Raw genomic sequence first — 15,307 nt, 5'->3', positions numbered from 1 at the left:
TGCAGGATTCCTGAGTGTTGCTGTCATTGCGTGCCTGAACATGGTGGTGGAGGTTTGGGAGCCTGTAAAGTTGCTGATTTCACACTGCCCTTGCTGGTTCTAGAAGAGGCTTGTTAGGTTAATTCAATGAGCATGGGTTTGTTGGGTGCCTGGCTTGTGCTAGGCGCTGAAGGACTTGCAAAGATGGAGCTCCTAAGCTCAGTCGGTTGAGGTAGAATCAAGTATTGATGCCAGTGGGTGCCAAGCTTCAGCGGGCATCAGAAGCACCTGCAGGGCTTGCTAAAGCCCAGGTTGCTGGCCCAGAGCTTCTGAAGCAGCAGGTCAAAGGTGGAGTGCCAGAATTTTAATTCTGATGCTACTGGTCCGGGGCCCACACTTTGAGAAGCGCTGTGCAATGAGGTCATGGAGGACAGAGTAATTAACAACCCAGAAGGCTTTGCAGAGGTGGGAGTTTTCCAGGTGGTCTTAGAAGGATGGGTTGGATTTTTTTTTAGATGGACAAAAGAAGATGGGGCATTTTAGGCAAACGAGGTATGTGTGGTTGGGTAGGGAATGGAATGGTGGGTCATGATTTTGGAGGGGGGCTGGATATCAAAGAAAGGGGGAAGGTAGAGAACAAGGTGTAGGAAGATTTTTTCTTTGAGGGCACAGGAAGCTTGGGCTGCTGTGAAAGTGTAGTCGCTACAGAAAGCTAAGCGTGCCCCTTGTCAAAGAGTTGCCAAACCAGGCCAGACCCTTCTGTCTGCTTCTGTGTCAGAAGCTCAAAGTGGGTTTGGAAGCTGCATGTACATGTGTGATAGAAATAACGAGAGTTGGAAGCAAGAAATCATGTGACTCTATCTTGCTTTCCGTCTCTCCCCATTTCTAACCCAGGCTTTCCACTGGAACAAAGTCAGCTTTGTCCTGTGGTCCCACCCAGCTGCAGGCTCCAGGAGGCCTGTTTCTTTTGCAGTGAGAGGGACCACACCCAGCCCTGCCGGTGCGCGCGGGCTCTGCAGTTCAAATCTTGGAGGACTGGAGGATTGTGGTTGTGTCAAAATTGAAATCAAAATGAGTTTTTGACTTTCTACCTTGTAACTTCACATTTTTGGCAGCCGCATTCCTGACCCTGAGCCGTTGGTGGCTCACCTTTAGAACCCTAGAAGCAAGAACCTAGAATTTACAACTTCTCTCGTTCAACCAGTTTGGTTGGATAATTGCCTTTTCAGTTGAAAACAGTTTTTACTTTCTTTAGTCCTGGGTTTGCATTACGTTTTGGGGCGAACGTCTTTGATGCTACAGTCGGTGAGTTCTTAATTTCAACTCTCAGATCATGAGGTGGAAGGAATCGGGGAGACGGTGAGAGGAGGGTGGGGTCAGAGCAGCTTTTGAGATACAAAGGATTTTTTTCCCCTCAGAAATGTCCCCCTGTGGCATTCCTTTGGGAGAATGTGCCGGAACGTTGTTTTTGCAGGCAGGTCTGGTTTGATGTAAAGAAAACAACGGGCAGGCGTGATTCCTATACAAGACACTCCTTTAAAATAAATTCAGAATTTCACTCTTCCATTAAAGGTGTGGTCTGCTTTCTAAGGAGCTTATTTTGACAGCCTGATTCCACTGTGGAAGAAATGACTCGCCCTGAGAGAGGGTGAGAGTTTATGGGTTGCCCTCTTGGGTGGCTATGCTGCAGTGATGAAGTTTGCATTTTGGAAGATGGTGGCGTTGACACTCACAAGGAAGTCTGCTTAGTAATGAACATGGGCATCTGAGATAGTGAGAAAATGGACTAAGGCGTCAATTAAAGCATCGTGGTCTAGTGGGTAAGAGCATGGAGCTCAGTTACCTGGGCTAGAAGCCTGGCTCTTAGCTTTGGCAGTTTCTCAGGGTCTTAGTTGCTCATCTGCAAGAGGGGCATAATATAGTTCATCTATCTCAGAGGCTCGTTGTGAAGATTAAGTGACTTAATATTTGTAAAGGGCTTAAAATAGTGCCTGGTGCATGGTGCATATTTATGGAACATATATATGGCGCATGTGTATAAATGTTTATTAAACAAAATTGAGTTGCCTTCTAGAGGATAAGAATGATGTTGAAAAAGAGTAAATGTGAAACTTCATTGACTCTTTGGTACAGAGCTGTTAGCCCTTTGGAAACCCCACATAGTCTTGAACGTCCAAGCTTATGTGGTTTTAGAACATTTAAGTTATCTCTGTGTTTAGAGTTTATCTTCGTCTTTGGAAAAGAAAAGAAGGCGCTGGGAGTTTTTCTCATTTGTTGGTTTCTTTAGAACTGTTGTGATAACATCACAAAAAATTGCAGTAGAATAAACAATTTCAGTGCATCCCACGTAATAAAGGTAAGTGTCTTGGAAAACATTTTTTGTGTTACATACCTGAGTGTCTGCAGCAGGTTGCTGTGGGCTAGATTTTCTATTTGACCCTAATTTGCTGCCCTCCTTTGTATCCAGACTGGCTGGGATGTGTCTCTTGTCTGTTTCTGCCAGTCAGTTCCAACTGCCTGTCAATTTCAGATGAATTCTCAAATTACATTTTCTTAAAAAATATTTTCCCCTTGCCCTAGCAACCGGATGTAAGCTTGGGATTTTAATAATTTTAGCATATTTCTTTAGTATTATTAAATTTCTCCTTTCTGCTCTTCTGTTCCTGCAAGTTTGGTGAGTTTTGGGGTTGCACACGATCAGCCCAGGATCAGGGCGGCCTGACCCGGGATTTTTAGGGAATGTGACACACACTTACGAGAAGCATGCCTTGGTGGCATAATTCTTTGTTGGGATTGATCAAACTCTTTCATAGCTTGGACTCTGTGCCGGGCATATAGCACTTTATAAATATGACCTCATTTGGTTTTCATAATAGTATGAACTAGAAATTATTATTATTGTCCCCTTTATACAGATGAGAAAAACTGAGGCCCCGAGGGCATGTCTTGGTCAAGGTTGGGTGGCTGGTAAGGGACAGAGCAGGGGTCTGAGCCAGGCCGACTGGCTGTAGAGGCAATGCTGATAATCACTCTGCTGTGCTGTGTCAGGAATCAATTTTTGAATCTTATTAAAAAGTAATAATTTTGAGGGAGGCTTTCTGTATATTACTCAGTGGTTCAGGAGTCCAAATCTTCCGTGCCATCTTGGGGGTCCTAGGCCTTAGTTCCTAAGGGCTGCCCTAACGAAGTACCACAAACTGGGTGATTTAGAACACCACCAATTCATTCCCTCCCAGGTCTGGAGGCCAGGAGTCCAAGATCAAGGCGTTGGCAGGGCGTCGCCCCCTGAAGGCTGTAGGGGACAATCTGGTCCTGGTCTCTCCTAGGTTGAAGGTTGCCGACAATCCGTGGTGGTGCTTGGCTCATAGGCACGTCACTCCAATCTCTGCCTCTGTCTGCTGGACACTGGTCATAGAGGAGAAGGGACCCACTCTACTCCAGTATGACCTCATCCTAAATAATTGCATCTGCAGCAACCCAATTGTAAAATGTAAACAATTTCGAAGCAAGGTCACTGTTATCTGCAGAATTCTGCCCCGCCCTCCAGTTCACATGCTGGAGCCTTGACCCTCAATACTTCAGAATGTGACTCTATTTAGAGATGGGGCCTTTAAAGAGATAATTCAGTTAAAAAGAGGGTGACTACTGGTAACAGGGCTGTGTGGCATCTTTGAAAGTTGGTAAGAAAGTGGATCCTAAAAGTTCTCATCGCAAGGAAAAACATGCCCCTTTTTTTTCTTGTATCATGATGAGTTAACATGATGGATGTTCACTAAAACTTATTGGGGTAATCATTTCACGATATATGTACGTCAAGTCATTACGCTGTACACTTTAAACTTACACAGTGCTGTATGTCATTGCATCTCAATAAAATGGAAAGAAAAAAGTTAAAATGCGGTCATTAGGGTAGGCCCTAATCCAGTCGGGCTGTGGTTCTTATAAGAAGAGGCAATCTGAACACGCAGAGACACCAGGGAGGCACCAGCACAGAGAGGAGGCCATGGGAGGACCCAGGGAGAAGGTGGCATCTGTAAAGTACGGAGAGAGGCCTCCCGAGACACCAGAACTGCTGACACCTTGATCTTGGACTTCCAGCCTCTAGAACTGTGAGTCATAAATTTCTGTTTAAGCCGCCCTGTCTGTGGTACTTTGTTATGGGGGGCCCTAGCCGACTAACACAGTCACATTCAAAGGTGCCGGGGTTAGGACATCAATGTATCTTTTTGGGGGACACAATTGAACCCACAGCAGCGGGGTTTGATTTCACCTTTCAGATTAGGGGGTCCTTTGATGACCAGGCCTCACAGGATGCTGGTTCTGGTCTGGGGTTACGTGCAAGGGTCGCTTTTCACTTCTTTGCTGCCTGGGCACTAATATACGTGCTAGAAATAAATAGACACGCCTCCTATGGGCTGGGAGGGGCCTCAGGTGGGTGTGGAGGCAGAGCTCCTGGCTGACTCATCCAAGTTTGCGGGCTTCAGAGGCACGGGAGAACTTGCTGGCGGTGAGAGCTGTCATTCCAGGTGGTGGGGCCGCCCGAGGGAGCGGAGCAGGTCCTGCCGGCTTCCCCGCAAGGGAGGAGCCTCTGACTTTTATCCCTTATAAAGATGATCTTCCTCTGATAGCGCCGACAAAGCACTGGGAGGGGTCTGGCGCCCACTCATCACTCTTGCCCTCCTCTTCGCCCCGCCCTTCTTTGCCCCTCCCCTCCTCAGCAACCGTCCCTTCCTCCTCGCCCCGCCCCTCCCCTCCCTCTCCTCCTCTCCCTCCCTCCCCTCCCCTCCCCTCCCCTCTCCCCCCTCCCCTCCCCTCCCCTCCCCTCCCCTCCCCCTTTTCTCCCTGCTCTCTGACTCTCAGGTCCTCCAGGGGATCGGGAGAGGCACAGCTCTCCTGGGGAAATGGATGAGGCATCGCTATGAGACGCCTGGTTATTTTTGCTTCCTGCCTGGGTGTGGGTGTTTGTGTTGACAGCGGCGGGGGAGGCGCAGTGACGAGCGCTGGAACACTCGGGTGCCCGTGGAGCAGGTGGGAGGTGGCGCCTGTGCCGGGCAGGTGACTTGGCGCTCACGTGGCCCTTGGGACTTTGCAGGACTCTGGGAGAAGTGGATTTGCTCCTCTGTGCTGGGGGTCCCATTCTGTCTGCTATGGCACGTGCAGAGGGGCTGCCTGATGCCACCCCCAGCGCACCTACGGGGTGCAGTGGTGGCTCCCTAAGTGGGTACTTCTTGCTGTGGTGTCGGCCCATCTCAGCAGTAGGCTTTAGTGGGGGGTGCTCTCTATTCCCCGTAATCACCGTCAAATATACTCCTGGTGTATTCAGACGTAACTCTGGAGGAAAATCAGCGTGCTTGCTCTGACACTCTTTGGGCTGGGGTCTCACCTCACTGCTGACTCCACTAGAATGTGTGTGTTCGTTATGTTGGGCCAGCGTGAATTATTAGCATTTAGCCCAGTTTTCTAAACGTCCTGCAATGTGTCATATCCCAAATGCCAGTAGTGTCCCCATTGCCCACCTATAGGGATAATCTGGAACTGCCCTGCTGGGTTAGTTGCGGAAGCTCCCCTGGGGGTATTGAAACCCAGGCACCTACTTAGCCAACAGGTTCAGAAATTGAGATTCAGGTCAACAGGCCTGAATCCTAAGTGGTCATTTGGTTAGAAATTTCGAGATGAAAATCTATAGTTCTCTATTTTTTTCTCTCTCTCCCCTCCCCACCCCAAGAAAAGGTGCACAAGAATTCCAGCCTGGGCTTTTTCCACATGCCCCACCCCCCGTATTAGTTTCCTAGGGCTGCAGTGACAAAGTACCATAAACTGGGTGATTTAGAACAACGCAGATTTATTCTTCCACAATTTGGGAGGGTAGAAGTCCAAAATCAAGATGTTGGTAGGATCATGCTCCCTCTGAAGGCTCCAGGGAAGAATCCTGTCTTCCTTCTTCCTAGTTTCTGGTGGCTCCCATAATTCTTAAGTGTCCTCTGCTTGTTGCTGCACCAGTGCAGTCTCTGCCTCCATCTTCATACATCCTTACCCTGGGTCTGTCTCTGTCTCCAAATTACTCTCTGATAAAGACACTGGCCATTGGAATAGGGCCCACCCTAATCCAGTATGACCTCGTCTTAACTTGATCATCTGCAAAGAGCGTATTTCCCAATAAGGTCACATTCACAGGTACCGGGGTTGGGACTTCAGCATATCTAGGGGGTGTATTTGGGGGGCACAATTGAACCCACAGCACACCTCCACCACTGCCATTGCATGGCCGCTCTGAAATGCCTTCCGGTAATATGATTGATGTTGGAGGCTGTGCTTCCTGCATCAATTTTGTTATTGCCTGTCTGTTTCTTCCTTTCTTCATTTGGGCTCAGAGTCATTCTTTTGATTAAGTGCCCCCCCCACCACCCGCCCCGTTCCCCACTAAATCTTTTTAGTCATTATTCTCTGCTGTGTCGAGCCTGTGATGACAAAACTCTTCTGTCTGGACATTTCTGTTCTGTACCTTTCAAGGGGTGGTGCACATTCTCCTAAGATGCTGCGTGGCCCTCACCATGGAGACAAAAGCAGATATTTGCTGGTGAACTGCTTCCTGCCTGTCTGTCCCACTAGACTGTAAACCCCGCCAAGACGGAGGACTGTAACTTTAGCTCATGATTCACTGTACCCCTGGCACCTAGCCCAAGGCATAGCATGTACTGGTGTTTTTAAATATTAGTTGGATAAAAAAGAAAACTTGCTTTTCTATTAATTATAGTTAGGGAGAATTGTGGTATAATTTCAAAAAGATACATGTATCTCCCCCCAAAAATGAAAAATAGGGGTCTTGCCTGGTGGCGAAGTGGTTAAGTTTGCATGCTTCACTTGGGCGGCCTGGGGTTCGTGGGTTCAAATCCTGGGCGTGGACCTACACACTGCTCATCAAGCCATGCTGTGATGGCGTCCCACGTACAAAATAGAGAAAGATTGGCAACAGATGTTAGCTCAGGGCCAATTTTCCTCACCAAAGAACAAAAAAATTAAAAATGGAGTTACCATATGATCCAGCAATTCCACTTCTGGGTGTATATCCAAATGTATTGAAAGCAGAGACTTAAAGAGGTATATGTGCGCCCACACTCATAGCGGCATCATTCACAATAGCCGAAAGGTGGAAGCACCCCAAGTGCCCATTGACGGATGAATGGATAAACAAATGTGGTGTGTATAAAAAGGAAGGACATCGGACATGTGGATGAACCTTGAGGACAGATGCTAAATGAAGTAAGTCAACCACAAAAAGAGAAATACTCTGTGATCCCCCTTGTGTGAGGCACCTAGAGTAGGCAAATTCATAGAGACAGGAAGCAGAATGGGTGTGGCCAGGGGTTAGGAGAAGTGAGGGATGGGGAGTTGTTGTTTAATGGGTACAGAGTTTCAGTTTTGCAAGATGGAAAGAGTTCTGGAGCTGGATGGTGGTGGGGATGGTGGCACAGCAATGTGAGCATACTTAATACCGCTGAACTGTGTGTTTAAAAATGGTGAAGATTGTACATTTTCTGTTCTCTGTGGTTTGCTACAATTAAGAAAAGAGATATGGAAGGATGCAAAAAAAAAAAAGATACTGTGTATGTGTGCACGTGCGTGTGTGTGTGGGAATGAGAGTGAGTGGGTTTAGAGAGAGTGTGACAGAGGAAAGGAAGGGAGATATGAATGGAGAGGCCACCAAAGGAGTTGACAGTGTCTGCCGGGAAGAGAAGTAGTTATGCTGGAGGGAAAAGCATCTGGGTGGTTCCCAGTGCCTGGGGTTGTAATCAGAGCCCTGTCTCCAGCTAGCTGTGGGATCTTGAACAAATCATTCATTTCCTATTGCGGGCATCAGCTTTTAAAAGGAGCTGGAATAGACCTCTGAAAAGCTTTCTGGCTCAAAAAACTTCAGAGGTTTTAAGCATCTAACAAGGTAATGCTGATTCGCGGATTTTTCTTTTCTTCCACAATTCTCTACAATATCTACCCTCAGTGGGTGCTCTCCTAATTCTACTGGCTCCAGAGTGTGCCTGTTTGAAGCCATCATCTTTTGGTCAAGAATTCCTGGTATGTTTTTTTTGCTCAGGAAGATTAGCCCTGAGCTAACATCAATGCCAGTCTTCCTCTATTTTATATGTGGGTCACTGCCACAGTATGGCTGACGAGTGGTGTAGGTCCGCGCCTTGGATCAGAACCTGTGAACCTGGACTTCCAAAGTGAAGTATGCTGAGCCTAACTACCAGGCCATGGGGTTGGCCCCCAGAATTCCTGGTATTTTTAATGGCGGCAGTTAATTTGGCTAACGAGGAATACATTTAGGTTTTTTCTTATTTCTCTTTGCTTCTGTCCAGTCACCAGTTCTTCTAGTTTTAAAATTTCCTGGGCCCTTTTAACATTTATACCCCTTGGTCTCATATTCTAATTAGTCATGCTGATGATAGTATCTCCTGTTTATAGCTCAGCTTTGTGCATAAATTATATCGTTGAGTCTTTATGTCAACACGGTGAGGTGGATTCATGATCTCTCTTTTATAGACAAGGAAACTGAGTGGTAAGTAGATTGTTTGGCCTTGAGGTCACCCAGCCAGTCAGTGGTTGGTTGAGTTGTGACTGAACTGGTTGATTCTTCGTTACGCAACGTAGGATCCTGCACCAGGCTCATGGAGTCTTTGTTCCTTCTATTTCCTAGGTCCCTTTGTGGCAAGGATCGTATCTTTTTATTTTGGGTACCTCTGAGGTCTTCACTGCAGGCCTGTCGGAGGCTAATGAAATTTTTTTCAAAGGTACTTGCTAATTTCTTAAAGAGGCATCATTCTTGTGTCGCTGTGTCAGAGAAGGAATCTCTCTTGTGCTGAGCAGACCACAGCAGTCAAGTTCTTAGCTTCTGGGGAGAAGAGTTAGGTTCCTCTGAAAGTTTCCCTTCTGGACTGAAGAGCAGTTATTAGCAAGAATGGTATCCTGTAAAAAATGAAGACTAATGCATACTACCTGACCATCTGAAGAGGACAGGATGACCCGAGATCTGAACAGAGAAGAGCCCCACTGGGTTCCTGCACTTTCTCCTCCACCGCAGAGCTCATCAGCTCCTTTTGCCCCCAGGGACACTCACCTGGAGAACTAGCTGTAGGTTCACTGGTTTGAGCTAACCAGGATGTCGGGGGTTTCCCAGCTTTGGAAGTTTCCAGCTTGTCATCTTCTCAAAACTGACAGAGGAGGGCCCTAGATCCCAGCCACCCATGTTGCTTCCATTTCTTCAACTGGCATTTTTGGAGGGGGGGGGGTGCATCGTTCTCAGGGTGGCTTCTGAAATGGCCAGGTAGAGAACTCACACCCATTAGAGCCACCTTTTTGACAGCCCTTCCCTGGAAATAAGGAGAATGAGTTACCTCAATGGAGTGGATTCTTTGCTCTCAGCCGACATGCCCACTCTTCTGGCTGTGCCCTTGCATCTCTGTGAAGATGAAATCAGGCCTCTGTTTTGCCTGCAGATGCAACTATGTAGTTACTCTGAAAATCATGGGGCTGGGGGCTGCTCATCCATTTTTGTGCTTGGGCCTCAGAACATAGAATTACATCATTGAGAGATTTTGTTGCTGTGCGAACGTCATAGAGTGCACTTACACAAACCTAGATGGTATAGCCTACTACACACCTCGGCCATATGGTACTAATCTTCTGGGACCGTCGTTGTGTATCCCATCCATCGTTGACCAAAAGGTGGTGATATGGTACATGACTAATCTCCAGCTGATCAGTTTCCCAAACAGGGCTGTTCACTGTAGTTCCAGGTTGCCCCATAGTGCATTTATAGGCAAGCAGGAACCTGTAACTCCTCCAGCAAGTCAAGACAGATAACACACCAACCATCAGCTCGCTCACCTTACTTGGAAAGAGGTCGTGCTTCCTTTGCCAGATCCAGCCTCTGCTTCGCTGTTGGATTGGGCACAGATCGAGAGGAGAGAAAGTGAATCTTTTATCCATTTTCAGGTGACTTCTGATAAGCATGAGAGATCTGCTCTGGGAGAGTGGACTGGCTGGTCCCAACTCTTTCATTGGAATCCCTGGCGTATTTAGCGTATTGAATCATCCTTAGCATTTTGGTGTTGGAAGGGGCCATAGTTTGGCTTTCATACTTGAGAGCTGAAAACACATCAGCTCTTCAGCACCTTGGCCCAGATAAGTTCTCCCAAGGAGTGGGCTGGAGGAAGCTCTGCCCAAAGTTGTATACCATGTGTACTAGGTTTACTCCCGTTGTGTACCGGCAGCATGCTGAGCCCAGGGCCTACCGAAATGGAAAGGCAGCCTGCTAGACACTTGGGATGGGGGCCAGGGAAGAGGCATATACATAAGATTCAAATAATAGGGAAAGTACTAAGCTGGAAGTCCTCACACATGGAGACCCTGGGGTCACCCTTTATATTTGCTTCGTGCTGAGTGGATCTTGGCTCCCTGCACAGGAGCTGGGATCAATCTCTTTAGGGTGATGTGTGGAGCTGCTCATCGGGAGGGTGTGTTCACACTAACCAAACTCAGCAGGACAGACTTGGTGCAGGCTCACAGGGCGAGGGCAGGCTCTTTTGGTGTGAACACTGGGAACAGGGGTCGTCTCTCTGGGGGGAAGGTGGGAATTGGGTGTGTCCCATCTTTCAAAGCTAAGTGTAGACTTTTCAATGTCATCGATTTAATTGCTTCCCTCTCTGAATGCGCGTAATCAGGACCTGACTCTTGTACTCAAAGTGGATCACAGGTAGCAGAGCCTCTTGCAATGTTCATTTTGTCTTTTCAAGACTCACCTTGCACAGATTTGCTGCTTAGTTGTGAGCAGGCCTCCTGCCACCCCTGTGTGTTCATCATTGCAGGTGGAACAGTGCAAGGAGCACCCCGCTGGGGAGAGAAGACCTGGTCAGTCCATTCACAGGAATCATTTTTTGTGATTTGGGGCCATTCTCGGTGCCCGGTTTTCTTATCTCTAAAACAAGTAGAGAACCTAGATGATCCCTAGCAATGAAATATTCTGATTGTAAGATTCCTCCCTGAGATCTTTTTCTTTTATTTTACAATTTTTTCCCCCCATTTTTGAATCAGCTCCCACCAAGGCAAGTTCATCATCCTAACTCGACGAAGAGGCTTGAATATGAGGATTCCTTGCTTGACTGATTGCCTTGCCTTAGACTTCCTTTGCCCTCCCTCAGATGGAGATGCTCCTCAGCAGCGAAGTGGCAGGCAGCCAAAGTTGGAGAGTTCCGCCATCTGGATTAGCAATCCTTGAATTATTAGGATCTGAGTGTAAAGGGAAACTATGAAATGCATTAAAGGGTGTACTCCAGGGTGAACCAGGAAGCCGAAGACAGATGATCTGGGCAAAAAGCATCTTCAGGCAGCTTCCTGAGTGGAGCAGGAACTCATCTCCCCTGACCCATTATCTCAGCATCACGGTTTCCTCTTTTCTTTAGCTGAAATCCTACTTGTAGTTCTGTCTACCGCCCAATGCTTGGTACTGCCCTGGAGTGGGGTGGTGGTGGCATGATGGTGGTGGTGGTGGAGGGAGAGATCAATGCCTTCTTAGATTGCTTGCTTCCTGGCAGGAACACTGGGTCCTCAAGTGTCCTCTCTGGCATTTCTCCCTTCACTGTATCTAAGATGTGTCACTTGGTGGACTAGTTTGGTAAAAGCTTATTAGAACCAGCACTATTGAGCCATTAATTCTGGAATTACATTCCTTGACGTGGGCACTGTTCCTTGAGCCCTCAAAACAGCCAGGTGAAAGCTGGAAAATCTGGTGGAATGGGGAAGAGGGGAGAATAAAAACAATGGCCGAGGCCTCCTCTTGGTGAGTCCTACTCTGTTAGAATTTTGTCAGATGGCTGATAACTGGGCACACAGTCTTTTGGACCCACTTTTTTTTTTTTTTTCTGCTTTTTCCCCCCAAGTTCCCCCTAGTACATAGTTGTATATTCTAGTTGTGGGTCCTTTTAGTTGTGGCATGTGGGATGCCACCTCAGCATGGCCTAATGAGCGGTGCCATGTCTGCGCCCAGCATCCGAACCGGCGAAACCCTGGGCCGAAGCAGAGCGCGCAAACTTAACCACTGGGCCATAGGGCCGGCCCCACAAATGGCTTTGTTACCAGTAAAAACCACTTCATGGATTTGTGGATTCCAGTGAGAATACCAGTTTTGTGTTGATGGAATAGCACGTTGTCTTAGTCCATTCAGGCTGGTCTAATGAAATACCAGAGCTTAGGTGGCTAGAAAACAGGAGAAATTTATTTCCCACAGTTCTGGAGGCAGAAAGTCCAAAATCAGGGTGCCAGCATGGGTGGGTTCTAGTGATGGCCCCCTTCTGGGCTGCAGATGGTCAGCTTCTTGCTGAGTCCACACATGGTGGAAGGAGCTTGGGAGCTCTGTGGGGTCTCATTTGTAAGACCACTAATCCCATTCATGAGCTCTTCCCTTATGACCTACCCACCTCCAAAGGCCCCACCTCCTAGTACCATCACCTTGGGCATTAGGATTTCAACACAGGACTTTGAGGGGACACAGACATTCAAACTACAGCACAGATAGAGATGAAAGACCAAGGGAAAGGGTTGGTTTGGGCAACTGGTTGGATGAGTCAGACCCAGCATCACTTTTATTCCTTCTAGCTACATAGACATCTAAAAAGTGATTTTCTGCCTTGGATTGACCCTTTCCTCCCTGTTCTTTCCATCCTGATTGACCTGTGGTTTGCTGCCAGCAGACTGTAGTGAAAATAATCCAGGCGCCCCTGCCCACTCCCAACAAGAGGTAGTCACCTTGCTGAGGGGGCATGTTCTGGGGTCTCCTGGGAGGTGGAGTGTGTGTGGGTGTGAACGAGCCTCTGCAGTGGTGGGGTTCGTGGTCCTGACCTTCTGGACTGCGCTTGAAGCTCATTATTTAGCTGTGTTTTCATCCCTCTGGGAAATATGAAGAACCCCAAATACTGGCTGCTCCCGGTAAGAGCAGGGAGGAAAAGGAGGCAAAAGGAAAAAAAAAAAAAGAACCAACAAAACACCTGTATTTCTCTTTCTTCCACAAAAGTTTATTACTGAAGATCACCTTTCCTGAAATGTTATTTATCATTTGTATTTGTAAAAGTGTGCTATTTCCTCAGGCAGGTCAGGAATTTCATTTTTCCTTAGAAGAGCAGGAGAGGGAGGCAGATGTGTTAGTTTCCTAGAGCTGCTGAAACAAAGTACCACAAACTAGGTGGGTAAAGCAACACTTCTTCTCTCTCAGTTCTGGAGGCTGGAATTCCAAAGTGAAGGTGTCAGCCGGGTTGCCTCCTTCTGGAGGGTCTGTGGACAGTCTGTTCCATGCCTCTCCCTAGTTTCCTGCTAGGCTGCTGGCGCGATCCTTGGGTTTTCTTGGCTTGCAGAAGCATCACTCCAGTGTCTGCCTCCATTGTCATATGCTCTCTTCTCCCTGCCTGTCTCTGTGTCTCTCCTCCTCTTCCTCTGAGAACACCAGTGATACAGGATTAAGGGTCCACCTACTCCAGTATGACCTCATCTTAACTAATGACACCTGCAATGGCCCTACTTCCAAATAAAGTCACACTCTGAGGTCCTGGGGGTTAGCATTTGACTGATCTTTTTGGGGGACACAGTTCAACGCATAACAGAGGCTTACATATTGAGCCCAGTGTAAGTGGATGAGGGGGACAGCCTTGTTGGCTAAGGGTCTGTTACCTGGCAGGTGCTGTTAGGTACTTTCGATTTCACCTCCTTGGTTTAATTTCACTGATATGACAGTTCCGAAGGTCGGTGGTGTTATTTCCGTTTTATAGATGAGGACACTGAGTCTCAGAAGTTAAGTAATTGGCCCCATCACACACAGCCTGTCGGTGGAGAGCTGGGCTGGAACCCGGGTTTCTGACAGCGAGGTGCTCTATCCATGGGCAGTGCATCCTCCCGTTATTTGTAACTGCTGTTTGTCTCCCTTCACTGGACTGGGAGCACCTCAGTCCGTTATCTTAAAGTTCTTGGGGGAGAAGGACCCTCTTTTACTCAACCCCTGCCCTACTGACTTACTCTCCCTCTGCCCCTTTGCAAGTACGAATATTGGTTAAATTTCTGATTACAGTTCGCGTGGCAGTTTCAGACACAAACCTACACAGGGGTGCCCACCCAAATCTTCCCCAGAGGGCCGGAGACTGAGTAATGGACCCGAGATCTTGGCTCTGAGAGCAGCCGTGGGTTTCCTCAAGGGCGAGAGAGGCACCACGGGGTCCCCCGCCTGGTGTTCTGACAATCGGAAAGCCGGACAAGCTCACCACCCTCTCAGTCTGGCTTCCCCAGACGTTAGAGTCTTATCTTTTGATCGTCTCTGAGACCTTGTTCAGTCCCCATGAGGTTTAACAGAGGGTGAGTCTAGACTGGGGAGAAGGTGCATCTCCCCATTCCGAATTGCCGGACACCCAAATCACGTATAATCGTCTTGGCAACTCTCCAAACTATTGTATTGATCCAAGAGTGTCTTTACTTCAGTGCCACAACCACGCAGTGGCTTGCTGGCCGTGATCTCCCAAGTGGCTGCTGAGGGACTCGGTGGGTGCTCTTTACATTCGGGTCTGTCCAGCTGAGGAGTGGGTTTCCACTGGCTCCCAGAGCTATTCCCTGGGGCCTGGCACGCCGTGGCAGTTAGATGCAGGACAGACGTAGTGTGCGTCAGATGATTAAATCTTAGAATGAGCAATATGAACTTGGAGAACACAGCTATGGGGAATCGTCTGCTGTAAGTAAACTACATAGTTTATTTTAGAGGAAATTTCTACCTAATTTAGGCTGACACTTGATAGAACATACTTTTCCAAGCCCCCAGCTCTACTTGTCCAGAATCAGCCCTTTCTAAACAGGCAGCTGTCCGTAGCAGCCCGTGAGGTCACATGTGGGCAGCATCCTGCCAGGTGGTGGTAATTTTGTTTCTGTGTTTCTCTGGTCTAAGTTACCCCAAACCATATGCTTGCACTATTATTTTCCTTTAACATTTTTTTCAAGGTAATTTTATTTTGTTTATTTATATATTTGAATAGGTCATATATTCACATGGTTCAAAATTCAGAATATATATAATGGAAAGTTTCTCTTCTACCTCTGTCCGTCAACTACCTATTCCCCCGCTACAGAGAAGCTACTAATGTTTCCAGTTTCTTATGAGTCATTACGGATACATTAACACAAATGACTACATATATGTGTGGGTGTATCCATATGTCTATATGTGTGTATATATTTATCTTTTCCCCCTTTTTCTTCTCCACTTCTTACACAAATGGTAACATTCCGTACATCCCATTCTGCATCT

General features: G+C 47.5%; 1 protein-coding gene across 7 annotated transcripts in view; it reads left to right on the top strand.

Moving 5' to 3' along the window:
- The window catches only part of TIAM1 (TIAM Rac1 associated GEF 1), a 352,305-nt gene that overhangs the window by 36,551 nt on the left and 300,447 nt on the right, over positions 1-15,307 (top strand). The window contains exon 1 of one of the 7 annotated variants that reach the window (XM_070597267.1): positions 966-1,284. The exons of 5 other annotated variants lie outside the window; for them this stretch is intronic. The gene's annotated coding sequence lies outside the window, so the exon portion shown is untranslated. Of the gene's footprint in view, positions 1-965; positions 1,285-15,307 lie in introns of those variants that run through there. One more of the 7 variants, XM_070597270.1, reaches the window with a different exon arrangement.

This window comes from Equus przewalskii, chromosome 27 (assembly GCF_037783145.1).
Source record: "Equus przewalskii isolate Varuska chromosome 27, EquPr2, whole genome shotgun sequence".
Classification (NCBI taxonomy): domain Eukaryota; kingdom Metazoa; phylum Chordata; class Mammalia; order Perissodactyla; family Equidae; genus Equus; species Equus przewalskii.
This window is presented reverse-complemented; position numbering and strand designations above follow the sequence as displayed.